This window comes from Pieris brassicae, chromosome 7, assembly GCF_905147105.1.
Source record: "Pieris brassicae chromosome 7, ilPieBrab1.1, whole genome shotgun sequence".
Taxonomy (NCBI): Eukaryota; Metazoa; Arthropoda; class Insecta; order Lepidoptera; family Pieridae; genus Pieris; species Pieris brassicae.
The window spans coordinates 4,006,941-4,032,613 of NC_059671.1; the positions used below are offsets into that span (position 1 = coordinate 4,006,941).

The 25,673-nt window shown below is 31.6% G+C and overlaps 1 protein-coding gene across 2 annotated transcripts in view; it reads left to right on the forward strand.

Moving 5' to 3' along the window:
- Positions 1–25,673, forward strand: part of LOC123712106 — a 102,613-nt gene that overhangs the window by 21,847 nt on the left and 55,093 nt on the right. For both annotated transcript variants that reach the window (XM_045665059.1, XM_045665060.1), the window contains exon 2: positions 7,670–7,703. The gene's annotated coding sequence lies outside the window, so the exon portion shown is untranslated. The remainder of the gene's footprint in view (positions 1–7,669; positions 7,704–25,673) is intronic.

Here is a 25,673-nt window from a genome sequence, read left to right on the forward strand (position 1 = left end):
AAAACCTCGCCATTTTGCGAAAAACTATTAGAACCATTTTTTTCCTATAGCAACAATTTTTAAGATGTGTTCATTGTTATTGACGTCATAAGTCAATGTTTTGTGGGGTGTCGATGTGACTGGAAATCCCGAAATCTATTAAAAGTTAAAAAGTGAAGTGTTTATACGAAAAAACCCAGAGTTTTATTTATTTTAGGTTCGTGTGTCTAAGGTATTTTGATTTTTGCTATTTTTAAATAAATGTTTCTGTCCACAGACTACTGTAGTTTTGATGAGCTAAAAATTATATTTTATTCGACCTGTCCCTTGCTTCACGTAATTCGAAGCGTCTAGAAAAAAACTATACAATTTATAATATTGTAATATTAATATATCGGATTAAGTTTAAAGAATTAAATATGACACAATCTGGTGACACAATACTCATGAACCTTATATAATACTCGAAACAGAACTAATCTACGCGTACGACCAACCAGGCTCCAGAATATAAACCACTCCTATGAAAATTGTATTTGTTTTTACAACTACCAAGCGAATATACAAAATTATCACTGAATATATTAAAAAAACACCCGTTATACGTAAATTAATCAATAAAGCATTTTATAAATATGATTTACTTAAATGATCCTAATCCTTCAGTTCGATTCTCTCCAGTTCAATTAATTATGGTTGCTTTGCTTACAATTTGAATGACTCAAAACTTGCCGATTAAAAAGAATGGCGAAACGTTTCTTGCCAGTTCTTCTCGCCCGCTCTACGCCTTTGACTTGTGAACGGGTAGTAAATGTAATAGAATCAATTTAATATATTTTCTATTGACGTTAATAAGTGTACTTGGTAACCTATTAATAAAGTTATTTTGAGTATGTGTTCTGTAGAATTTGTCTACACCTAAACTGACTGTACTGTCCGAAAATTTGTGATGGTGAGTGTACCCAAAAGCTTACGTGAGGTCACGTGTCTGTACCCCTGTATTAGCTAACACCTTTATGTCAGTCGTGACACTCATGCTTCCTTATACATTTGGATGACATCATAACAATTATTGCTGTGGAAATGCAACAAGGTTAAACCAAAAAAAAATATAATTTCCTTTGTTTAAACAATTTATTATGTGTACTATAATATGGTATTCGGAGGTTAAATGATTCCATGGTTTATGAATTGGCAAGGTTATTTTATTATATAAAATACATCATAAAACAGATAGAGAATTCTGAAGCCAGACCTGAAATGGTTCCAGCACTACTGATTGTTTTATAATTATGAAATCATGTAACAATGCGTGTGTGACGTGTTTGTATTAAAAGTAACAGGTAGGTGATAGATTAAAGTATTAACACAAAATTTCGTGGAAGTCTTCCACTTCCGCTTCACAACACATATTCTTTTGCGAACTAGCGAACTGTGGAATCGACTCCCTGGGAGATATGACCTTCAACTGTTAAGAAAAAGAGCATACTTTTACCCCCCCCCCCCCCAAATTGGGTATCCATGGTCAGCGATGACTGTCCGTTTTGGACGACCTGTAGTTTCGTCCCATATCTTAAAACTTCTAAGTCACTATTTGTGTTGGAAATGAGTTATGCGTTTGACTCTATAAATAATAAAGTGTGCAAAAGACACTTTGCCGGATATTAACGTGTTTAATAACGATATTTATTTCGAAATTATAAAATTTGTTATTAACCTGCCACGTGCTTGATGTTAATCACAGAATATATCGAGACATTTGTCATTTTAAATTCAATATTAAATGTGAAATTTTGATCCCATGGTGTTTTACTAATGAGTTGCATACATGGACAATAGTTAAAATAAAAGATTTTGTAAGTAATTATATTCTACAAGCTCCCAGCCCGATTGGGGCTGATCTATGTTGAGCCTGGCCTCTCCTTAGTGCATCAATGAGTGCGCACACACATAATAAAGTTTATATTCTATAAGTCCTGGCGTAATACCGTCACTTATAGGCGGCAAAAATTGTATAAAGTCAAACCTTCATAAAAACTCACAATTTATTTTTTCAACATTAAAGTTTTCGGAATAGGTGTAATCTTGCGCCCTTTAATGTCCAAGGTCCGTTTATCAAAACGACTATTAAATACAGATATAAATCGTAGAGTTTAGCCATTTCTTCCTACAGTTGTCCGGTCCACTGAGGTAATAATTTCAATCTGTAGCAAATAAATGGGAAAACTTCAATGTTTTAAATGCAAGATTCTAAGAAATGAACATTTTAACTGAATCTTTTTACTGCTGTAGAAAATGTTATTAAGGGGTGTGAAAACAAAAACTCAACAATTAGTTAACGGTATAGAAAATTTCGCGTATATATATACCCGCGAAATTCACTTTATATATATTTTCCACAAGAAGAATGTAGTCTATTTCTGTATATACGTTGTCAAGAGGTCTGAGGTACGATATTTTAATGAATTGCAAAATTAACAACTACGAGTGGAGGGCTTGAGCATTTAACCAGACTGTGCAAATTTGTAATAATTTTTAATTGAAAATCAATAAATTCGGTATGTTTTATGTACTTTCTAGTCTCAAGCTCTGAGAGACCTAGGAATGATGTCAATGGTATCAGAAGTAGAAAGGAGAAAGATAACATTATACACAAGTATTATTGATATGTCCCTATTTCATTCTAATAAAAATGGCATTTGATATCTTTTTAACTATATTTATATAGTAGTATTTTTTATTTATTAGTAGTATTTATATTATATTACAACCGTCGTGTTTTTGTGTATATGTGTTTTTGCAATAAACAAAAAAATACCAAACGTATACAGCGTTGAACCTAAGATGGACTAGAAGATTAAACTTCATTATGATTTCATTTATATTCACTGAAATATAGCGACTATTCTTGAAGAGTGCTGTGGGTGGCAGCAAGTTTATATTATTAACAGCCCAATGTACGAAATATTCCATTCTTTATATTTATTTAACAGCATATAGACAGCCCAAACATTGTTTTCTGTATACCTATAAACAAATCAAAGTCTATTTCGTGGTCATACATTATTACCAATATGACTTATATCTTTATACAAATAATGGCAAGAAATATCCTGATTTAGACTAAAAAGTAATGTAAAATCATTCAAATAATTTAATTTCTCAATGTTTCTTCTGTGGTAGCCTACACATAGTACAGTTAATATTTTATTATAAACTTATAAGTTATTTAAAAAGCTGGGAACTTTAATAATGATATTCAGGTGGTCAAGATAATTTTAACTTATGTTAATAACCTCGGTGTGGTTCGTATAAAATTAAATTTCATCTCAGCCCTCCATTTAGAAGTTTCTTTTGAATAGACCTTACTGATTAATTTCCAAAACTCATTCTCAGTGTTGAATGAAACAAGTTTAATTAACACTAAACTTTGTCCTGACTTTGTGAAATTCAAATTGACCCGCTTAGAAATAATTATTTTATCGAATTTTGAATATTTCTTACCTATAGCTTTAATGGTAGAATATACACGTTTATGATGGAATCAGATATCTTGAGGATGCTAAGGTTATTATTGATCAATTTTACCCCGCCATTTTAATTAAGTACTTATTAGTCCTTTCTGAAAATTTGTCATCATTTTCTATATTTGTTAATGAAAAGTTGTAATACGTGAAGCGAATAAAAAAATGAGGTAGTCAGAATAAAAAGCTTTTACGCTTTTAAATGTATACCCCATTTAAGTTATAGGCTTTAAAACCATATTTTTTTACAATAAATAGCTCTAAAGCAAAAAAATACTTTAGACTATAAAATCTAAATGAATAAAAATGATATGCAAAATATGTCGCTGAGCATTCTAAAACAAGTTTTTTTTTGTATTTAGGTTATACCAAAAAATTAAACAGTCTTCTTGGGGTAGCCTAGCATAACAATTGTCACATACAACATCTAGGCTAAGTAAATTATCAAATTAAAGCGAAACCACATCGCAGAAGCAATTTCGGGGACAGTTAGTGAATAAATATAAACACTTGTGTCTTGTTTCGTTCAAAATCCAACTGCAACTTATTCGCAATAGGTCAATTAAAAAGTTAACATTGTCAATAAAATTCCTATGTTGTAATCTCGCTTCACATAAACAAAAAACATATAAATAACACTCTCTCTTAACCTTTAACACCGTGCTTATGCAACTATTACGAGAATCAACGGCATCAAGCTGAAGAATATTCATTGATTAAAAATTTTATATCACACAACTGATTGTGACCGCTATAATGGCTATGTTGTGTTAAAGCTTTCGCTTTTTATATAATACATAGAGTATTGTTATTAAAATAAATATCTCTATTTAACGAACGACACATAGTATAAATATTTGAAACTAAAACCATTTGGTTCTATTTGGCTTTTAGTTATAATACAATATTATTTGTTTTCCCATATATGTAACGTATGTAAGGAAGTGTAAACAAATATAAGTTTATGATAATTAACATGAAAATGCGATAATTTTCGCTATTTCCATCATTATTTTTCGAGAACCGGATGTGGTAATATAAAAATAGTCTTAAATAGGCCAATTGCAAAAAGGAGATTTTATTTTCGCGGTTATAAAACGCGGTAAAAATTCGATGGTATAAAGTCGAACCGAAGCATAATTGGAAACTAGACGATGTGTTGCGGTTGCCAGTGACATGCCCGCATAATATTGCAATTTTAGCATGGTGTAATACTATACTTAGGTCAGGCCCACAGATTAGCTCCGTTTCAGCAAAATGCTGGAGGCGCGGCAAAATTTTTGACATTTTGCGTAATCTGTGGTGAAGTAAATTAACTGAGATACTGTCAAAGGTCAAATGGTTCTTTGTTTTGAGTGTTTCCATTACCTTTATCGTGAGAGTAAAAATTAATGGAATTAGGAATTACTACATGTTAAAATTATCTTAGCATAACCTCCGATTGTACTTAAGTATATTTTTAAAATGTTTTGCATATCTGATAAGAAAGTTTACCTGGCTGTTGGTGCTTGTTTAGTAACCTTTCACAAGGAATTTGTTACTTTATATTGTTATGTACCAATATACATTAGTAATATAACTCTTTATGTGAAAAACGCCAGTTGTCATGTCTTACAGTTATGTTCCAATCTCCACTAATAACAATTCAATTATAAACAGACGTATGAATAAGTGATTCCTCTCTAATCTTATTCAAAAATTCGAATTAAAGAAAAATCTTTATGGATAGTCCATTGATTGAGGAGGGCCAATAAAGAAAAAATATTCCGTTTGGATGGATCCCTAAATATTATCTTTGATCTTGTCTTGTTATCAACTTCTAATAAAATTGTTTCACCCTTACACATATTCACACAATACAACTACTCATGATTTGATTTTATTTTGGATTTTATCATGTTTTGATTTTAGGTGTAAGGTTGTACAATATTATTACCATACAAGAGTTACTAAGCAAAAATCATATATTTTCACACTTAAATTATAATATTTACTTTATAATGATAGACTGACAGACCTTTCATTACTAGGCAAGTAAATTATATGTTAAATTGCCGCTAATTATTTTAAATAAATACTATTTGATTTATCACGTTTAATGTCAAGAAAAGCATTTTCTTCATAAATAATTCATTTCAGATCTTTCTAGACTTCTATGTGTTGGACCAATCGATTATTCTTTAAAAAATCTGATGTACTTTGGCGTGACTTTTTTATTAATTTGCGTATAAACCCCCAGTAGTATTGTTGTTTGTTTTCTTGTTTGATATTTTTAATATGCTGAGTCTAAGTAAGTTTAATGTAGATACTTGCACTATCATAGATCAAATAGAGATCTTGTTTGTCACTGAATAACCACCGAACAAGGAAATTCTAACCTATATAAGACATGATACCTTCACATTTAAACAAAGCCGTTAAGTAAACGATATAAACGCAAATCACGTACTTGAATTGACTTAAAATTCACTTCATAGAATTACGGCGGACATTGGGAAACATGATTTCGATGTGATAAGAGTGCTTCTTCGAAAATAATCATATAGACTTGTTTTTATCCGTTATTTTGTAGAATTGTGCGCCATTTGCTTTATTATCTCGGGGACATTCATTTAATCTCGGTGCTCATACGTATGACTAATAGCAATTACGTACATAATTTGAGGTTTATTTACCTACATAGTCCATGGACATATTATTTTAACTTCACCAACAAAATTCAGGCAATCAGGTGTCTTTGAGTAATTGAAAAATACCAAGGCATTTTGATGACTTCTCAATTCGATTATAGAGTGACATATATGTACTCAAAAGATTCATTATCTGTAAAATTATAATAAAAATATTAATTAATAATTAAGCCTGATTCAATCCTTGAAATATTCATGTGTCTTTACAAAAACAGACGTTAGAGTATAGGCCTACTCCTGCTGGCTCCATCTCTTTCTAACTTGAGCATTTTTTACATCTATAGAAAAATAACGTATATGATAACGTAAAAATTATTATCACGATTATTATAGGTTTTAGTTTACAAGCTTTTATAGGTCATTGATTTCTCATAATATACAAAAATAAACAGTTACATTTATAAATCATAAGCTATACTCAACAGTCAAAAATGGTGACAATTGACAGCCTGATTCTGACATGCTAGAGCCCAGGTTGCTGACGGTTGAAGTCCTAGTTAAAAATAATTCGTTAATAAGACTCAACCGTGCGCAACACAATTTTCTTATTATTATTTTATTACTCCATATGGTGAAATATGCCGTGGAGGACTGAAACGCATACGCGGGAAATAAAAGATTAGGCTTTAACTGGACTGAGAGCAGTGTCGGCCAAGTGGCGTAAGCATGCGTCTCTCATCCCTGGTTCGATCCCCGGTTGTGCACCAATTGTTTTTCTGTCTATGTGTATATTATTTCACAAACCCAAAAAGTCCTAGTGTGTATCAGGCACAGGAGACTGATCACCTACTTGCCTGTTATATTAAAAAAATGTTCATGAAACAAATACTAAAATCTGAGATGCAGGCGGCTCAGACTACATACGGCGTTTATGAGTTTAACATATTACATCAGTATTTTTACAATTTTATCCTTCCGTACGACCAAGTGACCAAAAAACAATTGCTCACATACATTAAGATATCCCTCGCCTAACACTTTGTTATTTAACATATATTATCATATCATTGTTAGAAAATAATTAAGTTATTTATAGAACAAGCAACCCAGTGATCCCATAACAAGGCCCTCGCGTGTCGGTAATGCAGATAACTGCATTAAATTGTTGTAAACACGTCAGTACGCCTTCGAGAAATAAAAGCTTGTACTTTGAATAAAATAAAATATTAACGTACCAATTTAAATTTTGTTTTTGTACTTTATCTATTTGACGTAAATTTTAGCTTGCGTATTTCTTTCAAGTTTTTTTAAAATTTTATCTCGTGTCGTCTATTTTTCAGCGTATTTTTGTAAATAAATATATTTTCTTTTGTCTTTTCTGTCAATGTATGCTTTTGTTATTTAAATCTGTTTATTCTTAATGTTAATCATAACTGTTTATTCTTAATGTTAATCACATTTAAAAAAAATCATGAATACATGTACCTATTATTTAAATATGCACTCTTTAACTAATCACGTTACTTTTAATTACAGATTCGACATCACCTCGAAACAATTGTTGATGTTGGTAAGTAAAACAACAATACTAATTTTTAATGTTGAACTATCATAATTCATATAAATTTTTATAAACAAAGTTGTATAATCAAATATATAAAAATATGCTATTCATATACACTTTTTAAAATATCATTACAGTATATATATATTTGGTAAATACATTCGAAATTATCAATAAACACGCAGCGTGTTAGTCTCCATAACTAGACTTCAAAACAAGATTTACAAAACTGACCAATCCAGAAACTCCATTACCAACAGAAAACAATCACTGGAGGCTTCAGCTATATTACCTCGCATGTCTTATTAAGTTAAACCAAACCATCGGAAACTATCGACCCTCCAGCGCTGGCCTCCATCGGAAATCAAACTAATCGATTTTCATTTCGTCGGCAGGAAATTAAATCCTTTGAGAGTCGTTCTGATAACGGATTTCTGTTAAGCACGACACGTGTTCTAACGTATAGCTCAAACCCCGCTCAAATTTTTAATACTGCTTTATTAAACTCGCCTTCCATATGTAAATCACGGATAGGGGCTTATGAGAAATTGAAAGTCATATTTATACTGTCAATTTCAAATCTAATTTCTGCATTTGTGTTTTATGAACAATCGCTTCGCTTCGCACTTATGCTATATTGGATAAGTTTTGGAGCAATATTTAATATTTGCAATAGTTATGTTGAATGTTTTGGTACTATGATATTTTTAAAATAATTAACTGTTTTTGTATATATTGTAATTTAAAACCGTTGAAGTTACCGTTAAGCTATAAAATAGTTAAAGAGCAACGCCTTATCGCTCAGGCGTAATATTTTCCAAGCAACTCTTGTAGGGATCAATAACAAAAAGATAAATTCTAAGACGTAATTCAATACTGAGAATATCACAACTTTCCCCATTTATTAGTAAATGTTAATAATCAACTTAATATTTTGAAGAGCTTTTCAGAACCCCGTTTATTATTTCTATACAACATTCTAATTACACAAAATAACATCTCTTACCCTTTGGGAATTTCAATTTCGTCTAATAAAAATATTTTTCTTAGAAATATTTCAGCAACTGAGTATTCAAGCAATTCCAATTGACATAGATTAAATTAAAGATCTTTTTCGTGTGCGACGAATGAAACGCTTATACTTAAAGAGTAAGTAAACGTGAATGAATGGAATTAAAAATGTTATGGAACACTCTCAGAATTAGATTAATTCAAAGCGGTATTTTATAACCAACATTTAATTTATCTAATTAAGATAACAGTTTTATTTACATTGCTAATAATTCTAATCCATAATCACGTTGCGAAAGACAGTTCGGTGCAGTGGCGTAACTATACCATGTGAGGCAATTTCTTTTAATGCCACAATAATAACTACTCTCTTAGGCGAGAGGGAATGGTTTGTAGTCTCCACGCCAGCTCTATAATATCTCAATGCATTCTTTATTTATTCGCTAGCTTTTCAGTGAATGAAACGTGAGGAAACCTGCGTACATTTACAATGAAATAAAAGTAACAAATTTTTGGGCTTGCGGCCTCTTGGGCAGGGGCCCACTTCGGTCGGGGGCCCGTGGCATTTTGCCAGCCCTGCCACCCTATTGTTACGCCACTGGTTCAGTGGTAGATAAAATATTAATAAAGATTTCTTTAATTGTGATAAATAAACGCTCTAATCTAAGAACTCTTAAGTGGATTTATTGTCTTAGTGAAACTTTTTTTATCGGACCAGGCAGTTACATATCAAAGAAGGCGGAATCTCTATGTACCAGGATAATATATCGCTTGTGAAGATCAGCTGGCTTTGTTTAAGACACGGCAAAGGCAAGTGACATAAAGAAACATTTCGATTTGTCCAGCTGAAGGTCTCCCGGGAAATTAGCAGCGGGAGTGACCGCCTGATGTATATCAGATCCCGTCAGTTTCGGGATTGCGATTTTTCTATCGTTATTAACTTTACGGACGGCGGAACATGTGTTTAAAATTGGTTATTACGGACGAATTGGCATCATACGGTTCATACATGCGGAAATTTTGTTGAAATTTTTGTGATTCTATATAAATTCCGTAATATATTTGAAATAACCTGTGGTCGTACATTCATCCGGACTGTATACCAATTGGTGTTTCTTTTTTCTCGTGTGGTGAAGATAAACACAACGAGAAAACCAGCAGGTGTTTGAAACTGATGCGGAAACTAAGGCGACCAACTATTCCCGTACGTCAAAAACGTATCGGATTTCTATATTGGAATCGAATTTATCTTTAAGTATCGAGTCTTATAAGTAGTATATATAAAGGATTTGAGGAATGGTTATCCTATATTTAATCCGTTCTTCAAGTTCTGAATTGACAAGTTATATGGAGTAAAAGTGTTGAACTTATATTCAATTATATTGTATCCATGAAATTATGAGTAGGTATATATTTTTTTAGAATAGTTACAGACAAATGAAGCTTAACAAAACATCATTCTGTCATAAAAAAGAAAACAATGTAATTTAACTAATTTTCATATATCATTTTCACTAACAATTGCGCAACCTTAGATATCGTTATAGTGTTTCGTGATAATGTTTTTTTTCTTCTAATAGTCATAAACGCAGCCTTCTGTGCCTGATACAATCCGTCGACTTTTTGGATCTAAGGCATATTGGTTGCCTCAAGATGAGCTTCACCGTACGAGCGGGTGTTAAATGCACATAGTAAATGCCGTCTATTGATGCACAGCGACCTCAGTATACAAAATAAAACGAGGTCTTTGAGTTAATTACGTACATAAATATAGTATTATTAACACGCTAACTTATTAAATTTTAACAATTACATTCAGTCTTACTAAATAACAGCTTAGAAACGTTATCCTCTGCAGTTTAAAATAAGCTAAAATTACTTTATTTAATTGCTCATTTGTTAAGACATAAACAGTTTGAATTATTATTGCAACACAATTTTGCATTATATATAACCTTGGTTTAAAATTTTATTACATTTTAACATACGAAATACTAGCTACGTCGAAATACTGTCCTGTTTAATTGGTATAGAGGTCGTAAAAAATCCATTTTCGTCAATTCGTCACACCGTTTTAAGTGTACAAAAAATGAGTTAGAGGACTTTCTTTCAAATTTCAGAAACAGTCTGTTATTGATTGTTTAATATTTTAATAATTAGAAACTGCGTGCTTATCTACGTATATAGGTTGGCTTGGCGTTTTAATTCCATCCTCAGGCTCCTCAGCCATCTTTTGGCTGAAGATATAATTTTTTTTTAAATTCCTTGCTTCCTTTTACCGTACCCGTAGGGGGTCTAAATAATTTTTATTACATACACTTAATGTTTTGTATCGTATGTTGTATTTTAAGGAATAAAAAACCTATATTATTATTAATATATATATACAAATTTTCAGAATATTAAAATATATAGTTTTATTTTTTGTTTTATCAAATAGTAGTCATAAATTTTATAATTGCATCGTAAATTTAATTCATAAAGTACAGTGTTCTTAATATGTATTTCATTTATATCGATCGATAAAATGTATGGAGTCAAATTCACAGCTCAAACTAGCCGTATATAACCACTGACCGCACAAAAACCTAATAAAATGGAGCAAGAGTAAATAAAAGTGTTCGCAATAAAACAAAGTTGTCGTGCAACGAGCGCGTTTAACGCCGCATAGTTTTACGAATAAGTGGACTGTGACCAAAGATCGCCTTGAAAAATATTCTAATCTCGCTTTTGTAATTCACTTGGGCAAGTTATCAATAAAGAAAGATGTATGTTTTATAAAATTAAAACGAGGAACAACTCGTTCTCAATTCCAAACCTGAAGTAAAAAAATAAACACATTTGCCCATATATATCATTAGAATATTTTCGTTCTGGTTGTCAAGCCTAAGTTTAAGCAAATAAAGCATGTCTTTGGGGAGGGGAGATTTGACACTGCCTACCTGCCTCTTCGGCCTGCCTAGATCTGCCACATCGTTTGCCTTATTTGCTACTTCATAGGAGTTACTCATAAAAGGTGTTAAATATTTAATATAAAATTAACAAAAAATAATTAAAATGTTTCGACCCGATCAGAGCTAGTCTACGTTGAAGACGTGTGTGGGCGTGACTGAAGACGTAACTAAGAATAAATATCTTATTAGATATTAGATATTGTGTTCTATTTTTAAATAGACACACAGAATTCTCATATAAGCAATGTAGTGTTTATTAGCAAGAAGTAAACAAACAGGTACATAGCAGTATTGTATTAACGTTTTCGTTTCGAAACCTGATTTCTATGTTACCTCAGTTGTATAATATTAGTAGAATGTTGCATGAGTTAACCATATGAGCTCACAGTTGTCTCAAATATATCTCTGAAATGTTGCTGGTGACAGCTAAAATGCTCATTTTTGGTTATAGTGCGTTGATTTGTTTAACTGCATACACAATTTGATTTTGAAATATCTTGCTACGCCATAACACCAACGTAACATGCGTATCTAATGTCACGAATTCATACGCAAATGACAGTTTTGTCAAACACTTTCACTCGTCGGTATTCGGCACATTTTATCAAGAGTAAAAGTGTCACCTTACGAAACTACTAGGGTTGGCTGGTCACGTAAAATAATTATAGGGTTGACGATATAAAATCTCACTATGAAAGCTATAGAAAAAACTGCAGTAAAACTGTTGTTTAAATACTTCGATACAATAAATAATATAAATAGAAGAATAATTCGCTTTTTTATTATGTGAAAGTAGGCTTGTTACATTTACGTGGTGATAAAAAAACTAAATTAATTGGTAATATTTGCTTAATATCTATTAACAATTAGTCTGCTTCTAAAAACCTAATATTTTTTATTATTGATTGTGGCAACCCTTTCGCTATCGAGAGATGATCTAAAGTTGCACAAGACGTGCGTATTGCAGATCCACTTACTAGTGATGGACGCAATATAGCAATTCGAAATTAAATTACTTTTTTCTATAAAATATTGAATTCCTTTCGTATGAATCGCAAGAAGTTTATTATTATTTTGAAATATTTAAGTATTTTTATATATTTTTATTACAGAATACATAAATCTAGAATTTTGTTATAGATCCATTGGTACTTTGACTAAATTTTAATAATTTAACATAACGATAAAACTCGCCAGAAAAACGTGCACAGGTACCAGCCGTTCCATTTTTTTCTTGAAAGCTATTTTATAACAGCAAAAAGTACCGTCACGCACTGATGCGACAGATTAGCTCATGTTAAATTCGTGCTAAAAAAACCTTTGAAAAATGTTCTGATGCAAAGTACGTTAGCTTTTTTCTGCATTAAATTAATTAATGTTGCTCATAGCTCCTTTTGCTTAGCTGTATTAATCAAAGTCAAAACAAAACCAATTCGTGGTTATAAAAAATATATAATACCTTCAGTGGTAATAAAACGAACAAATTGCACGTCATTAGTCGTTAATCATTGATTAGCTACTATATTACATGACATAATCCACATTTGTTATATTATATAATTATATAATTTATTATTCCTAATAACATATATAGGTACCATTGTTAACAACACGTCATTATCGTTATCATTTATATTAAGTCACCTCGAAACTAGTAGTAATCTGTGGATAATATTGTCTGTGCTCGTTGTCTGCATTCGAATTTCAAAAATAAACTGCTAATTATTATGGCCCTTATGTTAGATAACGTGTTAATTGAACTATAATTTTATCCATTAGAAAGAAAGTTTACTTAAATGTCTAAGGCTTTTTGTTTTATTAGATTATTTTGCTTATAATAATATTTGTTTCTTTAATAAAACGGTAACCTTAGAAATAGAAAAGTGTACCTTCACGGTCGACGAGGCAAGCATTAAGATCTACGTTAATCTATGATTATGCTACTCAGGAAAAGGAAGTGAAGCTAGATATAGTCTGTTCTGTTCAAGGTGTCATATTACGCTCTAATTATGGATATTAAATTGCACATTATAACTAGCGATATGTTGATTAGAGTAATAAGATTGCTAAAGTTCAAGTGCCTTATTGCGCTATTACTTAGACGCTTATGAATTTTTATAAACACCCGGTTTCTATATTCGATTCATTCAGTCGTAGGCCATTTGTGTGTCATTAATTCTTGTACTGCAGGTCTTCCGACTTTTTAGTTTGAATTTAGGTTTTTGATAAATATGTTATTTTATCCGTGAATGAAGCTGTTTGAAAGATTACTTTAGGTGTCGGAAACTGATGACCCGTGACTGAAGTTATTTCCACGCAGTGGGAGTTTTATGTTTCGGGAATCATCCAAATGGGAAGATACGACCAGTACAGGCCACCACTGTCTCACAGAGTACTACACAGTACACAGAGTACACAGAGTACACTTGCGCTTCGTGTGCAATCCCCCCTGTCTTGAATTGTACTGACTTTTAGAACATACGAAAAACATTGTATCTATAGTAAAACATGTTTTATAAAGGGTGAAGGAAGGAGCTTATGATAAAATAAAAATACAATTTATCCATAGAAAACACGCAACCCATATTCATATTTTATTTATAATCTACGCAGTCATAAATCATGTTTCGGTTAGAGATCGTGCCATGAATTTTCCGCGTAAGGAATTATTGAAGAAAATCATCGAAAAAGTCTACTTTAATATTCACCTCGTTCGGTATTAAGATGGCCTATTCTTAATATTCCATTCTGGAAGTTCAATATGAAAATGAAGGTTGGTTTGTCTGCCTTTTAGTTCTGCAAATAAAACTAATAATTAATAAATTTTGCTTCACTATAAGCAACAAGCTCATTAGTAATTAATATATACTATACATGCATAGTCTGTATTTTACAAATGGTTCTATGGTTATATATGGTCAAATATATTGATATCGATTTGGTCGCCATTAACGTTTGTGTTTCACTAAGTTATATTCAATTATCGGTCCAATAATAAAAGTATTTAACAACTGACAACAACAAACTTTTATAAGTAAGGTTATATATACTGGAGTTTTTGATAAACATTATGTTTTATAACCCGAACAAAATCGCGGGCATAGCTAATTCGTAATATTTTATTGTGAAGGCTCCGATTGGTTCGAGGTAAAGCTTTTGCGTCTTGAATAGATTCTACTGAAAGGGAAATTGACGGGTCGTTACGTACTTTGAACGCTTTATAAATTACGAATAGCTGCAAATATATTATTTGGCATACAATGATTTGCTTATAACGACTCTTGACTTAAAACGATTATAGTGTTATATACAAGTATGGTGGGTTACCCACGTCCATACCTTACCGTACAGCGTTTAGTCTGCTTATCTGGAGTTCAATCCCCAGGAAAATATATGTTTGCTCGCATACAAATGTTGTACCTTTATGTCCTCATAATTGACGAATTATATTAAACATCTATCTTTATTATTGTGACCTGTGACTGTATAGTATTTATATTAAAAAAAGTAGCATTAATATTAAGTTTTTTTATATATATGTAATTTTTTAAATCCTTTTATATTTAAAAAAAAACGTCATACAATACTAGACCACAAAAAAATAACTTAAATTCTTACTTAAACTTATACTAACATAACTAATACTCATATAAAGAAATGTTAAAGTAAACAAATTTTGTATGGATTTATTAATAAAGCTCTAATAAGAATAATTATTTTATATCAGTGTTATTCAAAAATACTTTAGGAATTCATTCTTGTAAGTAAAAGTCTAAAGTGCTATTTGGTCACCAATGTTGAAACTAAACTAAAAGTGTGGCCTAATTGGACTCGTAACTTTGGCAAACATTTTGTTGCTCACATACAAAATTCAAATACAAATAGATGAATTTCCACAAATAGTGAATTGCACTAACGTGAAAGAAGAGACTTTCGGACTCTGGTATTTGCTCAAGTATTAAGTTATTTGTTATATATTAAATATGTACACTTAATACAATCCTGAAAGTGATATAGAGAACTTTAATAATTGCCTAAAACGAAGCTTCAAGAAAAATACACAAAATATTCATAATAGCATTGGACGGTACCCTTCGAAATTTGTACAGGTATCTTTTTCGTTATGTATATTATTTTTTTAAAGTTGTTAGATGTTAACAATGTACTGATAGTTTGTCTTTTGTTTCGTCTTTGCCCGGAAACACTTATTTTGCACAGAAAACTATTTACCTGTATTTTATCAATGAAACATTAAGTTCACGATACAATTAATACAACTTCTTTATACATGAATCCAAATCTACATGTATGTTAAAATAAAATTAAGTATAATGTCAAATATACGTCAAGTCTTAGACCTTAAGAATTCGTTCATATCACGGAAGCTAGGCTGTTAAAACCTAATCTAACCTTTGAAAACATTATATGATAGGACTTAAAAACATCTATACGTCGCTAACAAGAAAAGTTAAAGATTACTAGTAATCCTTATTTATACGACAAAACAAAACAATTCAACTAAAAACAAATGAAGTCCGTTTAAAGCACGCGAAAACTATTTGTCCTCATAGCTTAAATCTTGCTTTTAAACAGGATTTTGTCCTGTTTTATACTAAGTGTCTGTACTTTGCTGAAATGTATGGAACTAGGTTTGCGTTACACTAAGTGATTTTTAAGTTAAACATTATTCTTGTATTGTATTCTTCTCACATCTATTTGGTATAAGGTAAAACATTGGTTAAGCTTGTACAAGCCAAAGGATTTCTATTACAGTACAGGACAATATAGATCAAGGCGTATCCAACTCAGAGGATATAAACTTATTGCAACAATTTTATTAGTATTATTATTTTTTATCGTGCATCTTATGTTTAATTAGGAGGGGCTAGCTGTAGTAGAGTTTTTAAAAGGCAAGCCGCTGCCTTGCGAGCCTTCTGGCAGTGTGATTGTCCCTGGGCGGCCTCCTGCCTGTTTGTCTCCTGTAACATAAAAAAGGTGATATGAAAACCGTTAATTGTCAAAATGTCATTTATAGCGAGGACGTAGTCGCTAGTAAATATAACCTATGTTTATGGTTAAAAATGATTAACGCAAAATTCGTAAATTCAGACATGTCAGTTAGTGTAAAATTTTATATTTGTTCTATAGAAAAATTGCTGGTACTGTCGTACATCGTATTTACATGTAAACTAGTATGAGCCGTGACCTCAAAATTGAACAAATGCCTATCAAAAATGCTATAAAAACTAGGCAACTAATTAAACATGATCTGTTTTAACAAAAAGTTGATTGTTATAAATCACAGAGAATAAAAAATGATTAACGATTTAACAATTTGTACATATCAATCAATTGACCGCTTGTGTTAATAATGTGACATGACAGCTCATGTCGGAAGTATCGGGATTCAAAAAAATTATAACGTAATCAACGTTTTGATAACCGTAAACATAACAATAAGAAATGTTTTCTCCTTATACATGTCGAAGCAATGGCGCTAATGTCAGCTGCCATTGTCATTATGTCACAAAGCTTAAAAATTTACAAGTGGGTTATTCAATTAATTTTCGTTAATCTATAGCTCTTGCTATATTAGCAAATCGAATATACCATAATTATTTACGGATTTAAACTGATTTGACACTGACGTTGTTATTTTATGAGTTCTGTGACATATAATGACAATGGCATTTGACATTAACGCTATTGCATTGTAAGTATCTCATCTGTAGGTTTATTGTAAGCAGCTAATTTGTAAAGTTAACAGGTTAAAAGGTTTACAATAATGAAAGGTACAAATTATTCTTCAAGTAGTAGTGAATTTTCTCGTCAAATTACTTGTATGACTTATTTTATGTGTAATCTTTTTACAGTTTATTTTAACAAGAGTTGTCATATTGTCTCAATTTTGGTTAGTTTTTAAAAATGTTTACAATAGTGAGATATTTAAGCATTTAAAACAATCACCTAATGTGAGACGATTTGGTGATATCCAAGGTAGATACGAAGCCTGGGCGCGAGATTGCCGCCCCAAGGTACTCCTTGGGTCTATTAATGCCAAAGAAAACGGCCAAAACCTTCACTCTTTATACTGGTCCTCTCATTTTCCCAACGTTAAGCAAGTAACAGTTTATAGCCGTACGGAAATTTCACTCCAATTCCCTGTTTTCAGTGGAAGATTATTTTCAAGTTGTTAGAGGAAAATTATACAGCGCTAGCGTGCTGAAAACTAAAGTTGGATTGAAATGATGCAATTAAGGAAGCGCTTTTTAGTGTTATGTCTCTAGTAATAAAGTATTCCAACGATATACTAGTTAATTTTGTTATAAAATAAATTCTGCAGTACTGCTAGTTCTGCTTAACTTTCGAGTGTATCGCAGAGATGGAGTTGTTAACCTAACATGTGCATATAAATTATTATGTAAGTTAATAGTTTATGTATTGCATATCATGTTTAGTTAAAACTTTATTCATGACATTCATATGGTTATAACAAAATTCACCTAACGCTAGTCACCTCACTCGATAGCCCCTGTGTTGTGCATTTTTAAAACATTTTTTTTAATTCTTAATATTCTAGTCAAACACAAGTCGTATAAGCCTGTTTGTATTTGGTTGTGTATGCGCATGTATTTGAGAGTCGTTATGTTCTTTAGTTTGTTGTTGTTTGTAGTTGTTTTGTGTATTAATTAAGAAATAAAAAATATATACGTATCATATAAGTTATAAACAACGAATTTATTATAAATTTTCCAACATTTATGACATAATTTGCATATTAAAACAGATACTACTACCAAATAAGAGAGATTAAGAGCATTTAAAAATTGACAAGCCCAGTCAATTTTCATAAACCATCACCAGAAATCCGGCAAAAAGTATACAGTTGCGTCGTTATATACAATATTCACATTAAATTATGAGCAGATTGAGCAAAACTTATTTGTTGCAACTGTCCGATACATCAACTCGTTTATTCGTTTATGAGCAAATCGTATTATTTCCTTAGATAATTCAAAGGCTTTTTGTCTCATTGTTTCTATTAGGGCAAGGACATAGAAAATAACACTTAATGGTAGAAAATAGAAGCTTACACAATATATCTGATTGTACGATGTTTTGCAACTTTTCGTGATCAAAAAGCCACAGGTTTTCTTTGGCGTTGCCTACCTTCCTAATTGACTATTATTGCGATTTTTGTACGTGATGTTACAAAGATTATCTACCGAATGTGCAATTTACCATCGCAACTTTCGTAAGCCTTGCTTTCTTTATGAGCTTTAATGCATCTATTTTGTATAAGAAAGGGGAAAGTTATGAGTTTGAAATTAGTTCCCCAGGCTTCATTGTAATCGCGCTATCGTGCCGAGAAGAAATTTCTTTTTTTCAATTAGCGCAGTTTGGTTATGAATTTCCGATTTCATCCATATGTCTAGCCGTATGTAAGTCATGCGCGTTTAAACAAAATAAATGTTTTATCCAAGTTTTTTGCAACGATACAAGACAACGTTATGTTAACAGACTTATTTTGTGCCACAGACCCTATATTTCTAGATAATTGTCATGTAACACATTCATAAGAGGTCTATGGTCTCATTTCCTCATTCTCTAGTCCTTAATTGATAGCCTTATATACCTACTTAAATATCAAGTTGTTTTTTATTCATGTCAAATAGTTCCCGTCTTAAGAACTTTCAACAAAAGCTATTAAATTGTAGAAGGACCAGCTGAACTGCTTGCACTGTTTATTTTCTATCGTGTAAAGGCAATCTTATTTACCGGTTACTTAACGACGACTTAAGAGCTATCGTTGTCTGTAAGCCCAACATATACTCCGTTACGTATTGTTCGAAAGAAGGGAACGATCATTTCACTGATGGTAGTACACTTCTGGTTTTGATAGCTATCGTGAGAGACTTTAATGAATGAAGGCGCAATGAACACTTGCATAAGAGATAAGATAGAAAAGGCGACAATTATGAGCAGGCACAACTGGTATTGAACGGGGCCACGTACTCTCGGTCAGCTTGGCGCAAACTGGTTTCATTATCAAAAGTCAATAACTTTCCGATGCATTCCGAGTCATGGCCAAGTCCAATCTTAGAGTCGTAATAAGGTTAGAAAGACCATAGACGATGTATGTAGATATTTACCTTATTTCAACCGACTATGGAAAGTGATTTTGACAGTGATAAACAAAAAAATTGTTTGAAAGTATCCGTTATCTTTACGCGCCACAACTTTCGCTAAAACACTTCTTTAACACTTGTTTTGCTTTATAATCAAATTTCTTTAAGAAAGTTCGATAGTAATAAAAATTCGCTCAACGGGCAATTTTATATTGTTTATTACAGCTATTAAATTTGTAGATTTCTTGAACTAATAGTACACTACAAATACCCAATTTAAAACTAGTTCAAGCGTGATAGAAGTATGCCATTATAAACAAATTAAAAAAAAGTTAGCATAGATTTATTCGAGTTGTCATGGTAACGAGTAAGAAAAATCCTTATCAATACCAAATCCTTACATAAATTAACATGAACATCTATTGAACACAAGAACAGAGTGTCTTCCCTTTAATGGAGACTATAAGTAGCGTTATTGGACACTTACTTATGATAACAATCCTTTTTAGTAAATTAGGTTAGACTTAAATTACTTATTAGTCTTAAGTTAGGCTAGATCGTAATGTTCCATGATGTCGTAGTAAAGACACATGTATATAAAAAAAAAATTAACATGAATCCCAAAACAAGTTGCTAAGCTCAAAACTCAAAGACGGCTGAACCAATCCGTGTAATTTTTTTAAAGTTTATTCCTTGAACTCTGAGGAAGATCTTTATAGAGCGAAAATTTGTAAGACTATAAACATAAATATTTTTATTCCGGAAAAGCGAACAGTTTTTTTTAAATTTATAATTTATTGAAATTTACCATATCATACATCATAATATAGTTATAGTATATGTCACAAACTCAAATTAAAATAGCTTTATTTATAATGTAAGTGTAAAAAAGTACACCTATGAAGGTTAAATCAATTCTAAATTTACATTAACTACCAGTTCACAAGTCAAGGACGTATAACGGGCAAGAAAAACTGGCAAGAAACAAGCTATCTTTCCTAAAACATATGACAATTTTGGTATTTGAATAGCTAAATGTTCATGTTAATTGTTATGTCTGTATGCAGCTACCAAAAAATCATATTATGGGGAAACATTGTTAAATTGAAGCTAGTAACTTATAATACTTGATATAATACAATATACAACTTTATCCCTCTTTATCCGTAAACATTAATTTGGTAATATGAAAATAAAATTAATTCGTAAATTGATGAAGTATTTACACTGAAAAATTGCCTTTATAAAGAATTTCATATAGACGAGATTAAGCTTGAATTAATATCCGATATTTTAAATTTCATCCGTAGCATTTACTTGAATGGGTGTCGTTAGCACGCGGCGTGATATAATTCGAGTGCTCAGCTTAATAGCGAGATCGTAATAACTCATCACTCACAACTGTTACTAAATGATCCACGCATAGATGTTGGAAAAGTATTATCATTAAGGTTTTTTGTATATATTTTCTGTATTTATATTTAAAAATATAAGAGAAGAACAGAGCGTTTTTTTAAATTGAGTCTGTAAGTGTTATTAGTATTACTTATTAGTCTTAAGTTAGATCGCAATGTTCTATGATGTCTCAGTAAATATACATATATTTAAATAGAGGAACTTGGTCGTCAGATCTCAACTTAAGAAATATGTTTAATAAGGCCTCTACCATCTTCCTCCAGAACGGCCTGGACTGGCCTGTCTGCATCCATTGGGAGCTAACCTCCTTGACGACGACGTCAGTCCACCAAGTTGGTTGGTTGGGCGGCCGTGCGGTCTCTCATTCTGCCGTGGTCTCCACTCCAGGAGCCTGCGGGTCCATCGGTCCTTCTTAAAGGACTGCCTTATGAACACACTTAACGCAGAGTTGGAGATGCTCCTGAGATCTAACATGTCACTCACACATGCACGCACGTATTTTTAACAGGTTTAAAACAATTTTATTGAAAAACACTAAAAAAGTTATGGAAGTAACTATTAGGTTATAGAAGAAATAGGAACCATGACACACGTTTTTTTGATAGAGTCCCCAAATCTCCCCAAAAACCTGACACTGAAATGTGCTTGCCAGTATTAGTACGGTTTAACTAAGGTTGATTAGGCAAATAGTATAAAATAACACTAATATCTTTAAAAAAGTGTTGCCTCAAAAGGGAGTGTTAAAAAATTATTTTCAACAAAAATTGTCATACTCATTTCAAGATCAAGTTCAAGAAATTTATTTTAATTGCGAGAACACGAATCGACATTGAAAATAAACGACCCAATTCCAACCACACGATAAATTGAAATATAAATACAATGCAAAACAGTTCTTCTACAAAGTTAAAATAATCTTGATATAATAAGATCTTGCTAAACAAGTTGTATTCGCTTCGCAATTGAATTAGTTTTGCTCGAGCGTCTGGAAGCTTCCGTGTTAACGCTATTCCGATGTTCCTATAACGAAGCTTCTTACGTTCGAACTTCATTATAATTGCTGAGTCTCGTGTGCATCATATCTATTTATAATAAAATCACTCAAATCGAAAATTGCTCTGACTCAATACTTCTAGTTATTTTAAAATCGTTTCCCTTTACGTTTTATACGTTTATCTATACAGTAATATTACGAATAGGAATTCTCCTGAACTTTACACTAGCCATATTATTTTCAATATGATTAAAAAATGTTTAGACGTAGCAGATCCATAGAGTTACACCTGGACAAGTTCACTATTCTTTTTTGGAGTATATCGAATCGCAGGGATATGTGGAACTCATCCCATAACAAAATATCTGCTATTCAGAGACTGGGTGAGCAATACCTACCACAAGAACCTCAGTGCACCAACTAGTTCGTAGTTATGACTGGTCTACTAAAACTACTAATTACATTAGTATTTTATACAACATATTTTTGTAACAAATCTGCAACATTAAATATACAATCACGTACTTTGCCGGAACTGGGATAATTCAATTAGAATTCTGAATGGTTACAAAAACTGTATTACCTAACAAAACGTTATAGGTAATGTCCACAATTATAAAAACACTATTTAAATTGTTCTTTTAACAAAATTATACTTGAACCATTTTTATTATTTTTTCTCTATTACCATAATCCAAAATAATGATTGTTGCATCGCTAATCAAACCTCTTAAATACATTATATAGACCACATCCATAAGGGCGTCCGCTTTCTGATTTGTACGAAAAAAATCCAATAATAATATAGACTGCTTTAATGCGACCACAGATAATAAATAAAAGCCATAATATGAAAGCATAGATTACGATAACACAATCCCATTGAAATAGTCATTTGTCACTGTATGTGGTCTATTGAATTCTAGTGTAATAAGTTATTAATCAGTAAGGCATATCGTGTCAGCCATTAGTTGCCCTTCATGACATTTTTAGGCTGTCACGGTTTCAAGTGCTCGTAAATATGGTATCAAGTTGTGAGCTGTGACTCAAGGCATCTATCACTGGTGTTCACGATTTAGCTACGTATGGTGGTTGGTATAGGCTTAAGCGTTTTAGGATTATACTTGTCCATGCGATTTCGTGTGACACAATGGACAAAACAGGTTAAATCATCTGTATATAGACAACGAAAAGCAGTAATTTTTATATAAGTATAATATACATATGATATTTTCCACGATAACCATGACAGCCGCATTATTATTTGTTACATAATTTAAAAGACCTATGCGTACAAATGATGGATGCATATTTATTTATTTATACTATGCTCATAAGATTTCCAGCAGTGTTTGCCTAGGGACTTCTGTCTATGTGTGCAACACTCGCACGTACGGTTCAGAAACTCGACGGCGTGGCCAGCTACAAAAGACTAATCGCCTACGTACTTTCAAACGTATACATAAATCTGAGGCCCAAACCTAAAAACGTTGTAGTGCTGTTTAATTTTTAATTTGTATTATACGTCTTAAAATTAATCATAATACTTTTAGGTTTTCTTAAATGATCGAACAAGGGCTTCTAAAGGAAATCGTGCATGTAATAAAATAGTAATACTATTAAATAATCCTGCGCCAATGATGTAATTATTCACTGCAAAAGCAATTCATTAAATAAGAAAAACATATATAGGTATATCTGTAAAGTGTATCTTGACACATTGAAAGGAACTTAATTCTGAAATCAAACCTTGACATTATCTCAAATCATGCATAAATGAGCGACAAAATAATTTCGCATACTCCTGTCACTTGGTACACACAATCTGACCGCTCGACTCACGAGTCACGACTATGGTCATATTTCAAGGTCCCTCGTTATATAATGTATACAATAATTGATATTAAAATTGTTTAGATCACAGCTTTTGTAAACGAAATCAGGCGTAATGTCTCATCTTTTATACTATACGAGATTTTGTAAAGAGACTTTTTAATAGTAGTGTTGTTAGAATAGTATGTTTTTTAGAATCAAACTCCCTGATAATATAATAGAAGAACGCACTAGGAAGAGCTTTTTCCTATCTAATTTTGACGTACATATATATTTATTAATATATATATACGTAGAGATTTTTTTATACGTAATGAATGTTGCTAAGCTCAATACTCGAAGACGGCTGACCAATTCAAGATTTTTTTTAAATTTATTCCTTGAACTCTGAGGAATATTTTCATGGAAAGAAAAATTAATAAAATATAAAAAAGTATCTATGGGATAGCTTACCAAAATGTTCCGTATGTTGATATGTAGCTTCTAATAAGGAAGGCTAAGTAAAACTAATATTAAGGCAAAACGGTTTCCGGGAACTGCTAGTTTTTCAACAAAATACACGTAAGAAATATTATATGGTACAATCTTATATAAACTACTTAGCAACACTTATACTAAATACTTATATAAGTTTAACTAAGAATTCAGAACTTGAATAGTAAGCTACCTCGTCCGGAAATAATTAAAAACAAAAGAAGTTGTTACTAAACAAAAGAAGATAAATCCTATAATGAGGAATGCACAGCATATCATAGTTTTCAGAAATGCGTGTCCTTTGTGATCAAAACATTTAGGTAGCCATTGGTGCTATGCGTAACACGATGTATCGAAGAATCTCTTTTCCGAAAAATGCCATTAAAACCGTCAGTTAAGCAAACATGACGTACTGCAGAACCTCGGCATTCCCAATAGCAACCTAAACGTGTTGTTTTACTGAATAAATATAAATCGTTTCAATATCACTGGAAATTACGAAAATAGCTTGTGTCGGAATATGTTTTGTGTCCCCGATCTCGCCTAAAACATTCATCGCTTGATAATTAACACACAGTGCTAAACAAACTCAAATAAGCAAGTACTTATCGTTACAGTATTGTCTACAAATGGCCACTTATCTGCCATTTGACGTTGTATCTCATATAAAAGGTTAAAATTATTATAGCATGAAATTCCTACAGAATTGGCTTTAAAGTTACCACGGTAGTGTGCGAACAATTTAGCCTGTCACTAGACAAGTCACGATCTACGTATTGTTTTTATCGGCAAACATTGCACGGTTAAATATATTTATTTGTACTTTAATACCTATTTATTTAATATATTGAATTAAGAGGATCACAGCGTCTAGAAGCCGTGATGACTATCTCAGTTTTCGGATGTACGAGCGTACATACCATGAGAATTTGCAAAATCAGGAGGTGAATGCACGACCACAGTGTCTGTCGCACGGTTAATTACTAGACTACTACTAACTTAATTAACAATTTTAATATCCAATTGAATATTTAATTTGAATTTCTCTTTCAAATTACGTAATTTCGAAACTTTAATTAAAAGTTTTAGCAATGTAAATCACTATTACATTTTATCGTTAACAAAACTTAATTAATATTTAAATATGCTATTAGAATGGTAATTA